The sequence below is a fragment of the Muscardinus avellanarius genome, assembly GCF_963383645.1.
Source record: "Muscardinus avellanarius genome assembly, chromosome: Y".
Lineage (NCBI taxonomy): Eukaryota > Metazoa > Chordata > Mammalia > Rodentia > Gliridae > Muscardinus > Muscardinus avellanarius.
In genome coordinates this window covers 7837342-7853920 of record NC_137809.1, presented here as the reverse complement: position 1 = coordinate 7853920, position 16579 = coordinate 7837342, and positions in this window count along the sequence as shown.

Sequence of the window (16579 nt, the reverse complement as noted above, 5' to 3'; positions counted from 1 at the left end):
TAGTACTTGGACTGAAGCCAGGCACATTCTACTTCAGAGCTTTACCCCTAGATCTATTTTTTAATTTTCAATTTTGAAACCAGGTCTCACTAAGTTGTTGAGGCTGTCCTCAAACCTGCCATTCACCCGTTTCAGCCTCTCAAGTACTGAGATCATAAATGAGGACCAACACATCCAGCAAAAGCTATTTATTATTATTATTATTATTATTATTATTATTATTATTAATTATTAATTTGGTGGTACTGGGGTTCCTGGAAACCCTTCTACGTCCGGGCTACACGCCCAGACCTATTTTTTATATTTTTATTTGGAAACAGGGTCTCTTAAGCCAGTGAGTTAGGCTTCCAACCTGGGCCATCCTCCTGTCTCTACCTCCCAAGTGCAGGGATTACAAGCTTGCACCACCACGCTGGGCAAAATCTGTTATTTTAGAAGTCATTTATGCATGATAAATCAAGTGTGGCCAACTTCCTTTTTTAAAAGTGCCAACCCAAGCCAGGCAGGTCGGAAGCCAGCCGCGCTGGCCTAAGAGACCCTGTTTCCAAATAAAAATGTAAAATAGGCCTGGGAGTGTAGCCCGGAGGTAGAAGGGCTTCCAGGAACCCCAGTACCACCAAAAAAAAAAAAAAGGAGTTATTGAGGTATTAATCCATAATTATCCCATAAGGAAGGGAGGAGCGGGGGCAGGAAGGGAGGAGAGGAGGCAGGAAGTGAGGAGAGGAGGCAGGAAGGGAGGAGCGGAGTCAGGAAGGTACGAGCGCCCGAAGGGAGGAGCAGAGGCAGGAAGGGAGGAGTGGGGGCAGGAAGGGAGGAGCGGGGGCAGGAAGGGAGGAGCAGAGGCAGGAAGGGAGGAGCGGAGGCAGGAAGGGACAAGCGCCCGAAGGGAGGAGCAGAGGCAGGAAGGGAGGAGCGGGGGCAGGAAGAGAGGAGCAGGGGCAGGAAGGGAAGAGCGGGGGCAGGAAGAGAGGAGCGGGGGCAGGAAGGGAGGAGCGGAGGCAGGGAGGGAAGAGGAAGGCAGAAAAGGAGGAGCACCTGAAGGGACCAGGGAGGCAGGAAGGGACGAGTGCCCGAAAGGACAACGGGAAGGGACGAGCGTCCGAAGGTGCGAGGAAGACAGGAAGGGAGGAGCACTGAAGGGACGAGGGAGGCAGGAAGGGAGGAGCGCCGGAAAGGACGAGGGAGGCAGGAAGGGAGGAGTACCTGATGGGACGAGGGAGGCAGGAAGGGACGAGGGAGGTGAGAAGGGACGAGCACCCGAAGGGACGACGGGAAGGGATGAGGGATAAAGGAAGGGACGAGCGCCCGAAGGGACAAGGAAGACAGCAAGGGAGGAGCACCTGAAGGGACGAGGGAGGCAGGAAGGGACGGGCACCCGAAGGGACGTCGGGAAGAGACGAGGGAGGCGGGAAGGGATGAGCGCCCGAAGGGATGACGGGAAGGGACGAGGAAGGCGGGAAGGGACGAGCGCCCGAAGGGACGTCGGGAAGAGACGAGGGAGGCGGGAAGGGACGACGCCCGAAGGGATGACGGGAAGGGACGAGCGCCCGAAGGGATGACGGGAAGGGACGAGGAAGGCGGGAAGGGACGAGCGCCCGAAGGGATGACGGGAAGGGACAAGGGAGGCGGGAAGGGACGAGCGCCCGAAGGGATGACGGGAAGGGACGAGCGCCCGAAGGGATGACGGGAAGGGACGAGCGCCCGAAGGGAATGACGGGAAGGGACGAGGAAGGCGGGAAGGGACTAGTGCCTGAAGGGTCGACGGGAAGGGACGAGGGATAAAGGAAGGGACGAGCGCTGGATGGAACGAGGAAGACAGGAGGGGAGGAGCACCTGAAGGGACGAGGGAGGCAGGAAGAGACGGGCACCCGAAGGGACGTCGGGAAGAGACGAGGGAGGCGGGAAGGGACGAGCGCCCGAAGGGATGACGGGAAGGGACGAGCGTCCGAAGGGATGACGGGAAGGGACGAGGAAGGCGGGAAGGGACGAGCGCCCGAAGGGATGACGGGAAGGGACAAGGGAGGCGGGAAGGGACGAGCGCCCGAAGGGATGACGGGAAGGGAGGAGCGGAGGCCGGAAGGGACGAGGAGGCAGGAAGGGACGAGCACCAAAAGGGACGAGCTCCTGAAGGGACGAGGGAGGCGGGAAGGGACGAGGACCCGAAGGGACAAAGGAGGCAGGGAAGGACGAGCACCCGAAGGGACGACTGGAAAGGACGAGGGATAAAGGAAGGGACGAGCGCCCGAAGGGACGAGGAGGCAGGAAGGGAGGAGTACCTGATGGGATGAGGGAGGCGGGAAGGGACGAGGACCTGAAGGGACGACAGGGACTGCGCCCGGAAGGACAACGGGAAGGGACGAGGGAGGCAGGAAGGGAGGAGCGGTCGAAGGGAGGAGCGGAGGCAGGGAGGGAGGAGCGGTGGAAGGGAGGAGCTGAGGCAGGGAGGGAGGTGTGCCCGAAGGGAGGAGCGTCCGAAGAAAGAGTGGAGGCAGGAAGGGAGGAGCGGAGCAGGAAGGGAGGAGCGCCTGAAGGGAGGAGCGGAGGCAGGAAGGGACAAAGGGATGCAGGAAGGGAGGCAAGAGGGGATGAAGGGATGCACGAAGGGCGAAGGCACGAAGAACTACACAAAGGCACGGATGTTGGAAGGGACGCTCAGACGCTCTCTGACCCACCCTTCACATCCACCTCGGAACTGAAATTCTCTCATGTCTTGAAAATATGTATTGCGCATATGTGTATGTTGAAAATACACAATCCTCTGTGAAGTCAATTGTTAAACGAAACGCTAGTAGCCATATTCTAATAGTTCAGCAAATGCCTGTCTTTTGTCTAGAAATCCTTGCACAAATGTGGGAATGCGGCAAAGATTTAATAAGCATCATCTCAGGTTTTTTCAAATTCGTAAAAGAATTGTTATTATTGTTATTATTAATATTTTTGCGGTAGTATGGGGGTGGATCCTAGGGGCTTTCTACCCGGGCTGTACTCTAAGACCTATTTTTAGTTTTGTTTGGAAACAGGGCTTCACTAAGTTGCTGAGAGCCTCACTCAGTAGCTGAGGCTGGCTTCGGACCTGCGCGACCCTCCTGTCTCCGCCTGCCAGCGCGGAGATTACGAGGGTGCGCCACCACCCCGGCAAGAATTATTTTTCTTAAGAATGGGGATCAATACAGAGACCTTGTTTTTTAGAGTCTTCATTTTACTTGCCCCGATCTTAAAGTGTCCTAGAATGAACCTCCCCAGTTGAGTAACTAAATTCAACATCAGGAATCTGAAGGATTGTTTTTACCTTTCAGCCACATCTTCTCAATCCGTCTCTACCCTGCCACATTAACATCCAATTGTGTGTGCTTCTATAGCAGCGCCACATTTTTCCCCCTGTGGGTCACTGAAACAAGACACATGGGAATTTGACTAGATAGCGTGAGTTTGGAGGTAGCATTTGGAATGTAGCAAAGCCCCCTGACTGTAGGTGCTGAATCCAGAGGGGGACTATGCATGAAAACACCACCTTGCTGTCTCTGATTGGCCCTGGGCATAGAAGACAGGTCTAGTTGGTTGTCTGCGCCTTCTCTCAAGGTAGCCCATATTACGTCATAAAGCTATGCGCATGCGCCTAAATCCTAGCCTACCGGAAGACGGAAGGAAAGTATTAGCCCCAGCATAGCTGTATGCGTCTAATCTCGTCCACAGAATAGCAGATCACTGTCTTCGTGTGTGAACCTGGATTACCAGGCTTCTACTTCGGTCGCACCTGTATCTGTTGAAGACGAGGGCACATGGCGAGTAAAGGAAAGGGCGGGGAAAGCGGGGCGGCCATGGAAGCCCCCCAGTTTCTCGTCCTGGGAGGGAGCCTTCAAGATCAGGAGACCCTAGAGTCTCCTGGGGGCCAGACCCCTGAGGCTCTTTCTACCAGGGCCCAGGCACTGCAGAGTTTAGTTGGAGGTGGTGGTGGTGGGGAGAAGTGTGAAGAGTCCTCCATGGAGGTTCTGCAGCTGCCCGAGGCCTGGTTGGGCGGAGATGAGGTAGCCATGGGAGAGGAGGGAGTGCTGTTGATGTCGGAAGTAATGGAGGTAGTGGAGGTAGAGACCGAGGAAGATGTGCAAGAAGACGAGGAGCAGAAGGAGGAGATGGGAAAGCAGGGGCCAAAAGAAGAGCTTGAACAACAGCAGCGGCATCATGCAGAGGAGTGCTTGGAGAAGCAGGAGGATCACCAGGCTCAGTCTGGGCTCAGGCCTCCTCTGGAAGAATTACGAGACCTTCAGTTAGATCTGGAGCCAGTGAATACCCAAGCCACCAGAGCCTATGCTCGCCTAAAGCAGAAGCTGAAGCAGAGGCGCAAGTCTCATCTGGATTGCAGAAGAAACATCATCCAGGGCATCCCTGGCTTCTGGGCCCAAACTGTATCCTTTTGATTTTCTTTTCTGCCTACCCAGACTAGAGGGAGAGTGAGTACTTCAGGGGTATGTTTAGCGTAGAAATACCTACAGGATGAAGAAAAAACAGGGGACTGCATCCACACGCCTAGAAATCTGGAATAAAGCGATGGAAGGGGCTGAATAAGACATAGAGCTGAGATGGTTCATGTTTAGACATAGGCATATTTTTGGCTAGTGCTCAGCACACTGAAAGATCTATGCCACTGTTAGGAAACAGACCCTTTTAGAGTCAGTACAGACAGTCTCTGATTTGTCTGCATCCAGGATCCCTGTAGGCCTTAGGATGTGTGATGAAAAGCAGGGATTTGGGATGAGGACCAGAAGTGGATATGCCTTCATATCTGGGAAATGCCCTGTACTCTCCTAGCTTTTCCAGCTGCCTCGGTTGCTTGTAGCATCTCCTGTGGAATCTGAAGGCTCCTTGACCCAAGGAAGTTTGTGAACCACCCCCACATGTCACCGATCATCAGTGATCAAGATGAAGACATGCTTGGCTACATGACTGATTTGGAGGTTAGGGGTTGATCAAGGGAGGGTAAGGAAAATAATTCATTTCTACAAACGCATCACTGGAAATAGATTTCAGCTTTCACAATTGTTCTGGCAGGTTGAAGAATGCACGCATGCTAGTAGTGTCTGCAAGATCAGGATGTTCTTTGGGAACAACCCCTACTTCCAGAATGATGTGATCGTTAAGGAATACCTCATTAATAAGACTGGTAAGAAGGGACTCCCTGGATGGTTTGTGGAAATGTATGGTTTATTACGATTCAACTTCTTCCCAGGTATTCCTCTTTTTGTAGGATATTGGGCAACTTATTCCACTCCAATTCAGTGGTATCAGGATTATAAACATGAAGCCTTCATCCACCGGCAACACAATAGCAGCCCTAACTTCTTCAACTGGTTTACTGATCACAGCTTTGCAGGCTCCAACAGGATTGTTGAGGTGGGATCCAGAGGGACATAACATTAATGATGTTGGTGGGTTTCCTATTAATTGGAAAATCAGGTTAGGCCTGAGACCTGACTTGACCTGTTCCCCTTCTTCTTCCAGATCATCAGTAAGGATCTGTGGCTCAATCCCCTGAACTACTACAAGAATATAAAGGCAACTGGAAAGAGAACAGAGAGAACAGGTGAGCAGATAAAGAGGTGGAGTTTGCAATGCGTATTATCAGGCCCCTACACATTAAGTTCAGCATTGTAAATTGAAGTTCTGCGGAAAATGGAGATTAGCAAAACGGAATCCATGCAGGATATCAGAACAATACAAGAATATTGTAGAACAATAGCAACAAACACATTAGGGGTAAAGATGTGCAGTTCTGCAGAATCATAGTCAATGTCCAGAGTTCCAAAGAATTAGCAAAGCTGAATGATTAACTTCTCCTCCCTGAATATATTCCCATGGCAAACATTCCCATCCCCAGGTCTTTCTACAATTAAGTTTTGGCTCACCAGAAGTTCTTTCTGTCACTTGTTAAGTGAATGTCTACAAATAGCAAATAGTTATGTGATGCCTTTTTTCTCTTTTCTATAGTATCATATAATTTTCCTATGCATCTTCCTATTGCACAATGGTTCAGGGGTAATGGAGAAGTTGTTTTTTCTCTCTCTTTTTTTTAACCCACCAAGCACAGGAGGAAATTTAAGAGGTTACAGATCACAAATCGGTAATGAATAGCCTCTCCCGGGCTCTTCATCCTGGTCTTGAAATTCTAAAACAAATTTGAGATTCAGAGAAAAATTGAATGTTTCTTTGTGTTTATGTATTTTAGGGCACTCTCAGATTTCGAACTGAAAATGATTGAGCATCAAATTTTACCTTAATTAAAAGGTAAATATGTTCTCCAAGAATACTACGTTAGGTTCAAGACATGAATAGCCAACAGGATTTTGTGCACAGGAAATAAAGGAAACGCTTATCAGGTGGTGATAAATGAAGACAGCTGGAGACACCTGACTTGATATTAAAAATAAATAAAAATAAACAGTGTCCAGTGGATGCCTCTCTGTGTGCTTATGAGCTGGATTTGGATGAGAAAGTAAATAGACCAAACCCAAGGGAAGTTTAATTCTCTCCCTAATAATCGCAGCTCTGTGAAGATGCTGACCCTTAATGGCATAAAGTTGAAAGGAAGTAGGGGCGCCATGTTTTGAGGTTTCTCTGAGTATACAGTTCTTTGTACCATGTAGAGTCTGGGAGAAAGAAGACAGAGAAGAGAAGCCAATTGAATTTGAGGCTTATTGTTCTTCTAAGAGAAGTGAGCTTGGCTCAGAGAAGGAGCTTAAGGATGACGGGCCTAAAATGATCAGTGCTTAGATAAGGGTACAGTTACTCCATTGTTATTATCAGACTCATTAAGAGAATACAAAATGATGAAAATCTTAAAAGTTCACTTTCCTGTGGAGCCAAATTTTCTTAGGCCGATGAAGGTATAGACCTGTGCTGGCAAAATGAACATTCCAGGACTAGGAATCCCACCAACTCTTTAAAGAAATGGGCATGCAGTGCATGTAGAAGGACTGTGGGAAAAGACACAAAGGCATATGGAAAGACAAAATGATATGACAAACGTTTCTGACTGGGGTGGCTTAAGTGAAATGATAAATCATAGCAAAACAAATAATTCTCATAGCAGCGTGGTGTCGTATGAATGCTTTTGTCCTACTATATTCAGTCTGAGTAATGGTATACAGTGAGAGTGAGGACAGAATCATGATGGAGGTAGAATCATTACATATACAGTTGCCAGATTCTCCATCCATTTGCTGTCTGCCCCTGTAAGAATCTAGGCTAGATTAACGAATGTTAATATTTCTGTTTTCAGATGGGCTAATATTTTTTCTAAGACTTAATTTTATGTAACATTAATTTAAAAAGTGAACTAGCACTGATATTAGGTGGTTTTTACATAACCCTGGTAAGAATAGCTTCACCCTAAGGAATGGCATTCTCCACTGTTTCAAGAAACAGTCATCTTATTTTTCCCCTTTTCTTCCTGTGTACTTTTCAGTATGATGTGTAGAAGACTGATTGAAAGAACTAGATACTGAAGAACACGTGTTCAAGTCTGGGAAAACTTAAGATGGTCTTTCTCTTTTCTCAGAACTGGGGATGGAGCCCAGGGGCATTCTACCTCCGAGTGACACCCCCGAGGCCTACTTTTTATTCTCTATTTTGAAACACGGTCTCACTGAGTTGCAAAGGGCCTCACTAAGTAGCTGAGGCTGTCTGCAAACTGTGATCCTGCTGTCTCAGCCTCCCGAATTCTGGGATTATAAGCATGCACCACCACACCCAGCAGGATGGTCTTTCTTGAATGGTAGTTGACACTTTCCCAGAAACATGGACAGGGCAAGGGATTGACTTAGTATTGATTGCCACAGAAGGAAAACTGGGGTTTCACTGTTCAGCCCAGAATTGTTCACTTGTTTTTAGAGAGAGTGGATCAATCATGAGCCTTCCTACCCAGATTAATGCTAATATTTTCATGCAAATATGGACTTCCATTCACAAATACCGGAAGAAGTGGTCAAGGCTGTGGGCTTAACAGTCAACATTCATGAATCTTTCCCCTTCACTTTGCATTAGAAACCTCCTGCTCCATTAAGCTTTCAGACTTGAAAACTGAAGTGAAGCTTTTGCTCTTCCCCTGGGAGAGAGAAAAATAGTTTTGACTTATCCTGATCATCTCTAGGACCCCCCCACAAAAAAAAAAAAACTACCCCCGCCACACACACACTGGGAAGACATTTTTCTTAGCCACTTGAACATTCTAGAACCTATTTTCATTATTCTAGAAAAAGAGCACTATATTCAAATGACGCCACCCCTGAAAAGGTGGAGGGACAATGTTTTGTCTCCTTGGGGAAATAATACTGGGGCATGGCTAGGATTTATCTATAGTTGTCAATCAAGTCTTGGTGAGGATTTAATGAATAGAGAAAAGTTTACAAAATGTGCTCTGACAACTTACTCCCTACTAATGTTTAGATTTTGGGGTTTAGCTGACCTAGATTGACTTAGAGTGAAAGGGAAACTTTCATGGAGCAGGTACACCAAAGCTATAAATCACAAATGCGTACACTTTACTGAATATCCTTGCCAGAGAACTTGGCCTGGATGATCTCCTCAGGGAATACATCTTCCTCAGATCCTATGGTAATACGTTCACAGCTTTCACATGGGCTGTGATCATTATGTGGTACCCAACTCTAAAATTTCTTTCAAGTTTACTTCCATGACAGCAATAGGTCAAAGGGGTCAAAATAGTGAGCATTCTGACACAGTGTCTCTGAACTGAATTTGCTCTTCTGTCTGTGTCTTGGGCTCCCCCCCCTTTCTTTCCTTTTAATTATTTTAAAATTACTTATTTACACTTTATTACTTATTTTTTATTACTGGACATTTGAATTTCTTCTTTTGTGAAGTGTCTATTTAGTTCCCTTGCCCATTTTTTATTGGGCTATTTGTTTTCTTAGTGCTGAGTTTCTTGAGTTCTCTGTATATTCTAGATATTAGTCCTCTATCGGAGGAATAGTTGGCAAAACTCTTCTCCCATTCTGTCGGCTCTCTGCTGAGGTTCTTGATATTTTCCTTTGCTGTACAGAAGCTCTTCGATTTAATGCAATCCCGCATATTGTTCCCCTTTTAATATTTTTGTGCCTTTGGGGTCTTGTTGAGAAAGATTTTACCTGTGCCTGTGGTGTTGAAGTGTTGGCTTTATGCCCTCTTCAAGGAGCTGCATACATCTGGTTTAATTTCCAAGTCTTTGATCTATCTTGAATTGACTCTTGTGCAGGGTGAGAAGGTGGGGTTTATTTCCATTTTTCTGCATATGCTTAACCAGTTTTGACAACACCATTTGTTGAAGAGGTTCTCTTTTTTCCCCCGATGTGTTTTTGGCCTCGTTGTCAAAAATCAGTTGGCTGTAATTGTGCAGATTTGTTTCGTAGCCTACTTTTCTGCTCCATAGTTCCATGTGTCTGCTTTTGTGCCACTGCAATGCTGTTTTTATTATAGTGGCTTTGTAGTATAGTTTGAAGTCAGGTATTATGATGCATCCTTCATGGTTCTTGTTGCTGAGAACTACTTTGGCTATTCTGTTGTTGTTGTTGTTGTTGTTGTTGTTGTTGTTGTTCCTCCAAATGATTTTTTCTATGTCTTTGAGGCATGACCTTGTTAGCATAATGGGTATTGCATTGAATCTGTTGATCAGTTTTGGAAGGATGGCCATTTTGATGATATTTATTCTGCCAATCCAAGAACATGGAAGATCTTTCTATCTCCTAAGGTCTTCTTTGATTTTTTTCAATGTTTTATAGTTTTCATTATGTATTTTATTTTTGTGAGATATTGTGGATGGAACTGTTTTCTGGATATTTATTTATTCATTTATTCTTTTATTCTTTTTTTTTTTCATTTATTTTCAGCCCTGGGGATGGAACCCAGCGTCATTCTACCTCCAAGCTACACCCACAGCCCTATTTTTTGTTCTGTGTGTTTGTTTGTTTTGTGGGTCTGAGGATGGAAACCAGGGGCGTTTGAGCTCTGAGCTGCACCCACTGCCCTATTTTTTATTCTTTATTTGAATCACGGTCTCACTAAGTTGCAGAGGGCCTCACTAAGTAGCTGAGGCTGTCCTCAAACCGCGATCCTCTGGTCTCAGCCTCCAGAATGCTGGGATTACAAGTTTGCACCACCACGCCCGGCTTTTATTCTTTATTTTGAAACAGGGCCTCACTAAGTAGCTGAGGCTGTTCATGAACCATAATCCTCCTGTCTCAGCCTCCCAAATGCGAGGATGACAAGTGTGCACCACTCTGTTCAGCTCTGGATTTATTTTCAGTGTATTTATGGTTGGCAAAAAAGGAATGATTCTAATTTTTTAAGATTGATTTTGTACAGGACAGTTTGCTAAATTTGCTGATTTGTCTTATAAGCTTTTTGGTTGGGTCTTGGTAGTATCATGTCATCTGCAAATTGCAATAGTTTTAGTTCTTTTATTTCTATTTGTACGTCTTTGATTTCCTTCTTTAGGTTTATTGCTCTGGCTAGAGTCTCGGGTACTGTATTGCAAAGCAGTGGTGAAGCCGGGCCTGGTGGCACACACTTGTAATCCCAGCATTCGGGAGACTGAGACGCGGAGGATTGCGGGTCTCAGACAGCCTCAGCTAACTTAGTGAGGCCCTCTGCAACTCAGTGAGACCCGCAATAAAGAATAAATAAAGAATAAAAAATAAAGAATTTCAAAATAAAGAATAAAAAATAGCCCAGGGTGTGTAGCTTGGCAGGTCGGATGCCCCTGGGTTGCATGCCCAGACCCGCAAGAGAAAAAAACAAAAAAGTGGAGATAAGGGACATCCTTGTCTTGTTCCTGTTTTTACGGGAAATGTTTGCACTTGGTTTCTCTATTTAATATGATCTTGGCTGTGGACCTATTGTAGATTGTCTTTATGATGTTGGGGTATGTTCCTTCTATTTCGGTCTTCTACAGTGCTTTTACCATAAAAGGGTGCTGTGCTGGATATCGTTCATTGCCTTTTCAGTGTCTATTGAATGATCGTGTGATTTTTGTCTTTGGTTCTGTTTATGTGATGAACTACATGGATGGTATTTCATATGCTGCATCCCTGGGATGAACCCTACATGGTCATGGTGTATGATTTTCTTGATGTGGTTTGTCTATGTGTTTCGAGTATATTTTTAGCAGTTTTGCATCTAAGTTCATCCAGTTTCTCTCCTTTCCTTGAGCTGTGTTTATTTGATTTTGGTATTAGTGAGCTGTTGGCTTCCTATGATGTATTTGGGAGAGTTCTGCATTTTTTATTTCATGGAATATATTGAGTATTAAGATGAACTCTTCTATAAAGCTGTTATAAAATCCCCTTGAGAAACCATCTGGTCATGGGTCTTTGATTGCGGACTCTTTATGCTGCCTCAGTTTCTTTGATTGCTCTTGGTTGTTAGCAGTCTTTTTTCTTGGTTCAATTAAAATTTCCATACCTTCTTACATGAATTTAGGAAGGTTGCATGTTTCCAATAATAGCAAATTTCTTCCAAGTTTTCCATTTTGAGTATAGTTTTGAAAGTAGTTGCTGGTAATCTCTGGATTTCCATGCTGTTGGTGGTAATATCTCCTTTTTCATTTCTTATTTTAGTAATTTGGATTGATGGTCTGTTTCTTTAGATTAGGTTGGCTAGTGGTTACCAGCATTTGGCTCTGTTGATTTTCTGTATTTTTTACATTCTCTACTTCCTTGATTTCTGCTCTTATTTTAATAATTTTCTGTTTTCTACTGGCTTTGGTGTTAGACTCTTCCTGTTTTGGAAGGGTTTTGAGGTGTAGGTTACTAATTTGGTTATTTTCTGTTCTTCTGTGGGCACTCAGTGCTGTTTTTTTCCTCTCAACGCTGCCTTCAAAGTGTTATGTGTCTATTTTCCTTTGTTTCTAGGAATGTCTTAATTTCACCCCTAACTTCTTTCACCTCTTACTACTTCTTACCCAATCCTTGTTCAGCAGTGTGGTGTTAAGTCTCCGTGTATTTATGTGGTTATTCTGGGTCTTTCTTTCTTTCTTTCTTTCTTTCTTTCTTTCTTTCTTTCTTTCTTTCTTTCTTAATTTTTCCTTCCTTCCTTCCTCCCTCCCTCCCTCCCTCCCTTCTTTGCTTTCTTTCTTTCTTTCCTCCTTCCTTCCTTCCTTCCTTCCTTCCTTCCTTCCTTCCTTCCTTTCTTTCTTTCTTTCTTTCTTTCTTTCTTTCTTTATCTCTTTCTTTCTTTCTGGTGGTACTGGGGTTCCTGGAAGCCCTTCTACCTCTGGGCTACATTCCCATACCTAATTTATTTTTGGAAACAGGGTCTCTTAAGCCAGCGGCGGCGGCTGGCTTCGATCCTGCGTGATTCTCCTGTCTCCGCCTCCCAAGCGCGGGAGTTACAGGCGTGCGCCACCACGCCCGGCTCTGGGTCTTCTTATAGTTGCTTTCTAATTTCATCCCATTGTGGTCTGAAAAGATTCAGATTAGTATGTCACATTTTTTGAATTTGCAAGTGCTCACTTTATGGCCCAGGATGTGATCTGTTTTGGATAAGGTTCCGTGAGCAGCTGAGAAAAATGTGAACTCTCCTATAGCTGGATGGAATAGTCTCTATGTATCTGAATATCTCCATTTGTTTTATGGTATTCTTTATGTCTGAGGCATCTTTACTGACCTTTTGTCTAAAAGATTGGTCTAGTAGTGTGAGAGGAGTGTTGAAGTTTCCCAGTATTATTGTATTGGGATTTATGTGTGATTTAATGTCATAAAGAGTCTGTTTTATGGAATTGACTACAGCTATGTTTGTGGCGTAAAGTGTGTCTCTTGTTATTTCCTCTTGCTTTACTGTTTCTTTTACCAGTAGAAAATGACCTGCACTGTCTCTTCTGATAAACTTGGGCTTGAAGTCTAATTTGTCTGATATCGTAGTTGCTTCTTCTGCTTGTCTTTGATTTCCATCAGCATGGACTACTTTGCTCCAGGCCTTCACCTTTAGTTTGTGAGTGTCTTTACTTGTAACATTTGTTTCTTGCAGGCAGCTTATAGTTGGATTCTGGTTTATAATCCATTTTGCAACCTATGTCACCAGAACTGAGATGTGCTGTTTCTCTCAGTTGCCATCTCCCTGGAAGTCTACATTGTATTTATTTATTTTGCCTTTTCTTGTATGGCTTGGCAGTCATAGATTCTTCTATTTACTGCATATCTTGAAAGGGTTTTATTACTCCTTATTTTTGAAAGATAGCTTTAGTGAATATAGAAATCTTCGATGGAGGTTGCCTGGAGTACACTCCAAGGCCTTCTATCTTTCCGAATTCAGTTGAAAATATAGTAAAATCCTTCTTGTTTTATCTCTCAATGTTAACTGGAGTTTTGGTCTTTATAGAGTCGATATTTTCCTTTTGAGCTATTTGTTAGCCATTTTGATTATACTGTGGCAAGTGGAGGTTTTTTGGTCATGTGTAATTAATGCTCTTAACGTGTCCTATATGTGAATACCCATCTCATATTACAAGATTGAAAATTTCCCCCAAATTTTTTTCTGTGAAGAGGCTTTTCATACTCTTGGCTTGTACCTCTAGACCTTCCACAATGCCAATTTCTCTCGAAGATTAGGAAAAATCGATGTTTTTTTAAGAAATTTTGAACGTTGGCAGTGATACCATATTGTATTTTGTATATGATTGACTGTGTATTTTGTGTGAAATGTTCTAAGACTGAGGCTCTCTTTTAAATCTGCCTCAGTCCGTTTATGATACTTTATATTTTTATGTCACTTATTGACTTTATTTTCATTTGTACTTCTGTTTGTCTTGTGTTTATATTTTCAATTTATTAATATGTTCTTTCACATTATGTATATTCTCTAATTTCATTTCTAGGCCCGTTAGTTATATTGAAAATAAAATTTATTAAGTCTACTTTTCTAGTATCTTCTGCATCTCTATATCAGTGATATTGTTATGAGATTGTGAAGAATTTTTGTCCTATTGGCTTTTTGTCATGTTTTCAGGGTTTTTATCTTTGCACCGCTCTTTTCTATGTTTTCCTTCTTGTAAGTGTAGTCTGTGCAGTAGTTACATTTTTATAGTGAGTCCTGAGATTGCATAAAAATTAGGCTCAAAGCATTTCATTCTTGAAATTAGGATTTTAAACTCAGTCCCAAGCTTATCTTTAAATGGGAATAATACTTACAAATAATAATGTAATGTTTTAACCATACATTTCCAAGGCAATTTTTATTTCCACCGCACTTTAGAGGGACTGTAAATAAAGTACAAGGATACTGTTGAGTATATTATGATTTGTTATATGTTTACTGATTAAGAGGTTGGATGAAAAGTAAAAACTCATGAGGAAAGAGAAAAAGGGGATTAGAGATTGAGTTAGTGGTAGCAGGTTAGGTGACAAAGGTTAACATATGAACAGTAAAGTAGAAGTAGGGATGGAGATGGGAAAATTAATGACACGGAAGAAAAGTTGGGAGGATATAATTATTTTGTGCATGAATAATAACACTAACTCTAGAAAAGCACAAAATTTAGCGGGGGTAATAGGAACTTTTTTCTGGAGATTTTCAAATACCACCTGCAAAGATGGAGATGATGTCAATGCACCTGGCTTATTTTAGTATTTTTAGTTTCCGCTGCTCTTAGTTACTTCCACTGGGCTCTTGTGAAAGATGGATAGGGACTGTTAGTTATTGAGGAGGATGTTTTTGATTTTTGGAGGACTGTTCAGGTCTACCATTTTATCCAATTTGTTTAGATTTGGGACTTTGTACTCCATTCTTGCCAAGAGCTTACTGGGGTGGGTGGGGTGGAATTTGTTGGTTTATCTTCCAGCCCATTAAGTGTTTGGTTTCCTGATTGTGTAATTCTTTTCCCTCTCATGGTCCTGACCTTGGAGTCCAAAGTGTTTGCCCCAGAGCTGTTTGTAGTCCCCCCGCGCTTGGGAAGCTGAGACAGGAGGATCGTGCAGGTTCGAAGCCAGCCTCAGCTACTTAGTGAGGCTCTCAGCAACTTAGTGAGACCCTGTTTCCAAATAAAATAGAAAATAGGGCTGGGAGTATAGCCCGGAGGTAGAAAGCCCCTGGGTTCCATTCCCAGAAATGCAAATACAAAGACCAAAAACAAAGTGTTTGCCCCATGCTTTGGCATTTATTCTCTCAAATGCTTTCTTTTTACATAAAGTGGGGGAGGAGAAAGAATAAAGACAAATGAAACAGAAAAATTAAACAAGAACTAATAACAATGCTGAAAAAAATAAAGACAAATTAAATAGAAAAATTAAACAAAAGATTTAGAACTAATAACAACAATGCTAGCAATAAAATTACAAACAAGAAAATAACAAAGGAAAACTAACAGAGAAAGAGAAAACAGTGCTGTGTTCAGGATGGTATCCTGCAGCTTATTTGGAAATTTGGAGCAAAGAGTCTTCTTATGTTCTAGATAGTTCTGTGCTCAGCCACTCCTATGTGGTGTAATCTGTGTTTCCCTTACACTTTAGCAAACTGGAATTAGGAGGATCCAGTTTAGTTCATTTGCTGTTTCTCAGTGTCCTGCATTTCTAAATTTCTTTCCAGTTTATTATAAAGAAGGATGTCCTCTTCTTGGGCTGCAAATATGTAATTTCATATTTTATTGTATTGGTGCATGGCAGCCATACATCTTAATGGGTCACAAGATGTAGAGGCATACATGCACACATCACACATTTAGCCCTTCCCCAATTTGCTCCCCATTCCCTCCGTTTTAAGCCTGAATTAAATTACATTTAATCAGAATTATATTTAATCAGGATATTTAATATCAGTTTTCTGATACTTAAAAGTGGGCAGCTCATAACCAGATACACATTTCTAGGTGCAGCTAATTTTTCAAAAGAGTTAAAAATGAGAGTCATGGTGACATATACCTAAAATCCCAGTATTTGGGAAGCTGTAAATTCAGCAGCTTTGGGTAAAAATAGTCTGTCATATCTGTTAGGTTTATTTGTTCTGCAGAGTATTCATTAGATCTGAAGAAGCTTTATTGATCTTTACTCTGGATAATCTAACTAACATTGCAAGAGGTTGGTGAAATCTTCCTATATTATTGAGATCGAACCCAGTCTCATTTTGTAATTTTCATTGTACAGGTATTTTGCTTCCTATATATAATATATATAATATATATAATATATATATATATATTTGTAATATATATTATATATTATAAATATATACAATATATAGTTATAATATATTTAATATTTACATTATAATATATAATATATGATATATTATATATTATAATATTTATAATATGTATGATGTGTATATATATATAATATTTATATATATATATATATATATACATATAAATTATTTACACTTTTCAAGGCTATTGTGAATACAATTGTTTTCTTTCATGGTTGGCGAATAGAAAAGTGGTTGGTTTCTATAAGTTGATTTTTTAATTTGTTGGTGCATTATAATCAAACATCATTATGAGGTACAGAATGGATAGTCATACATGCACACATCACTCATTTGGCCCTCCCCCAATTTTCACCCTACTCCTTTTTCCCTCTTCCTCATGTTTAACGTAGTGACT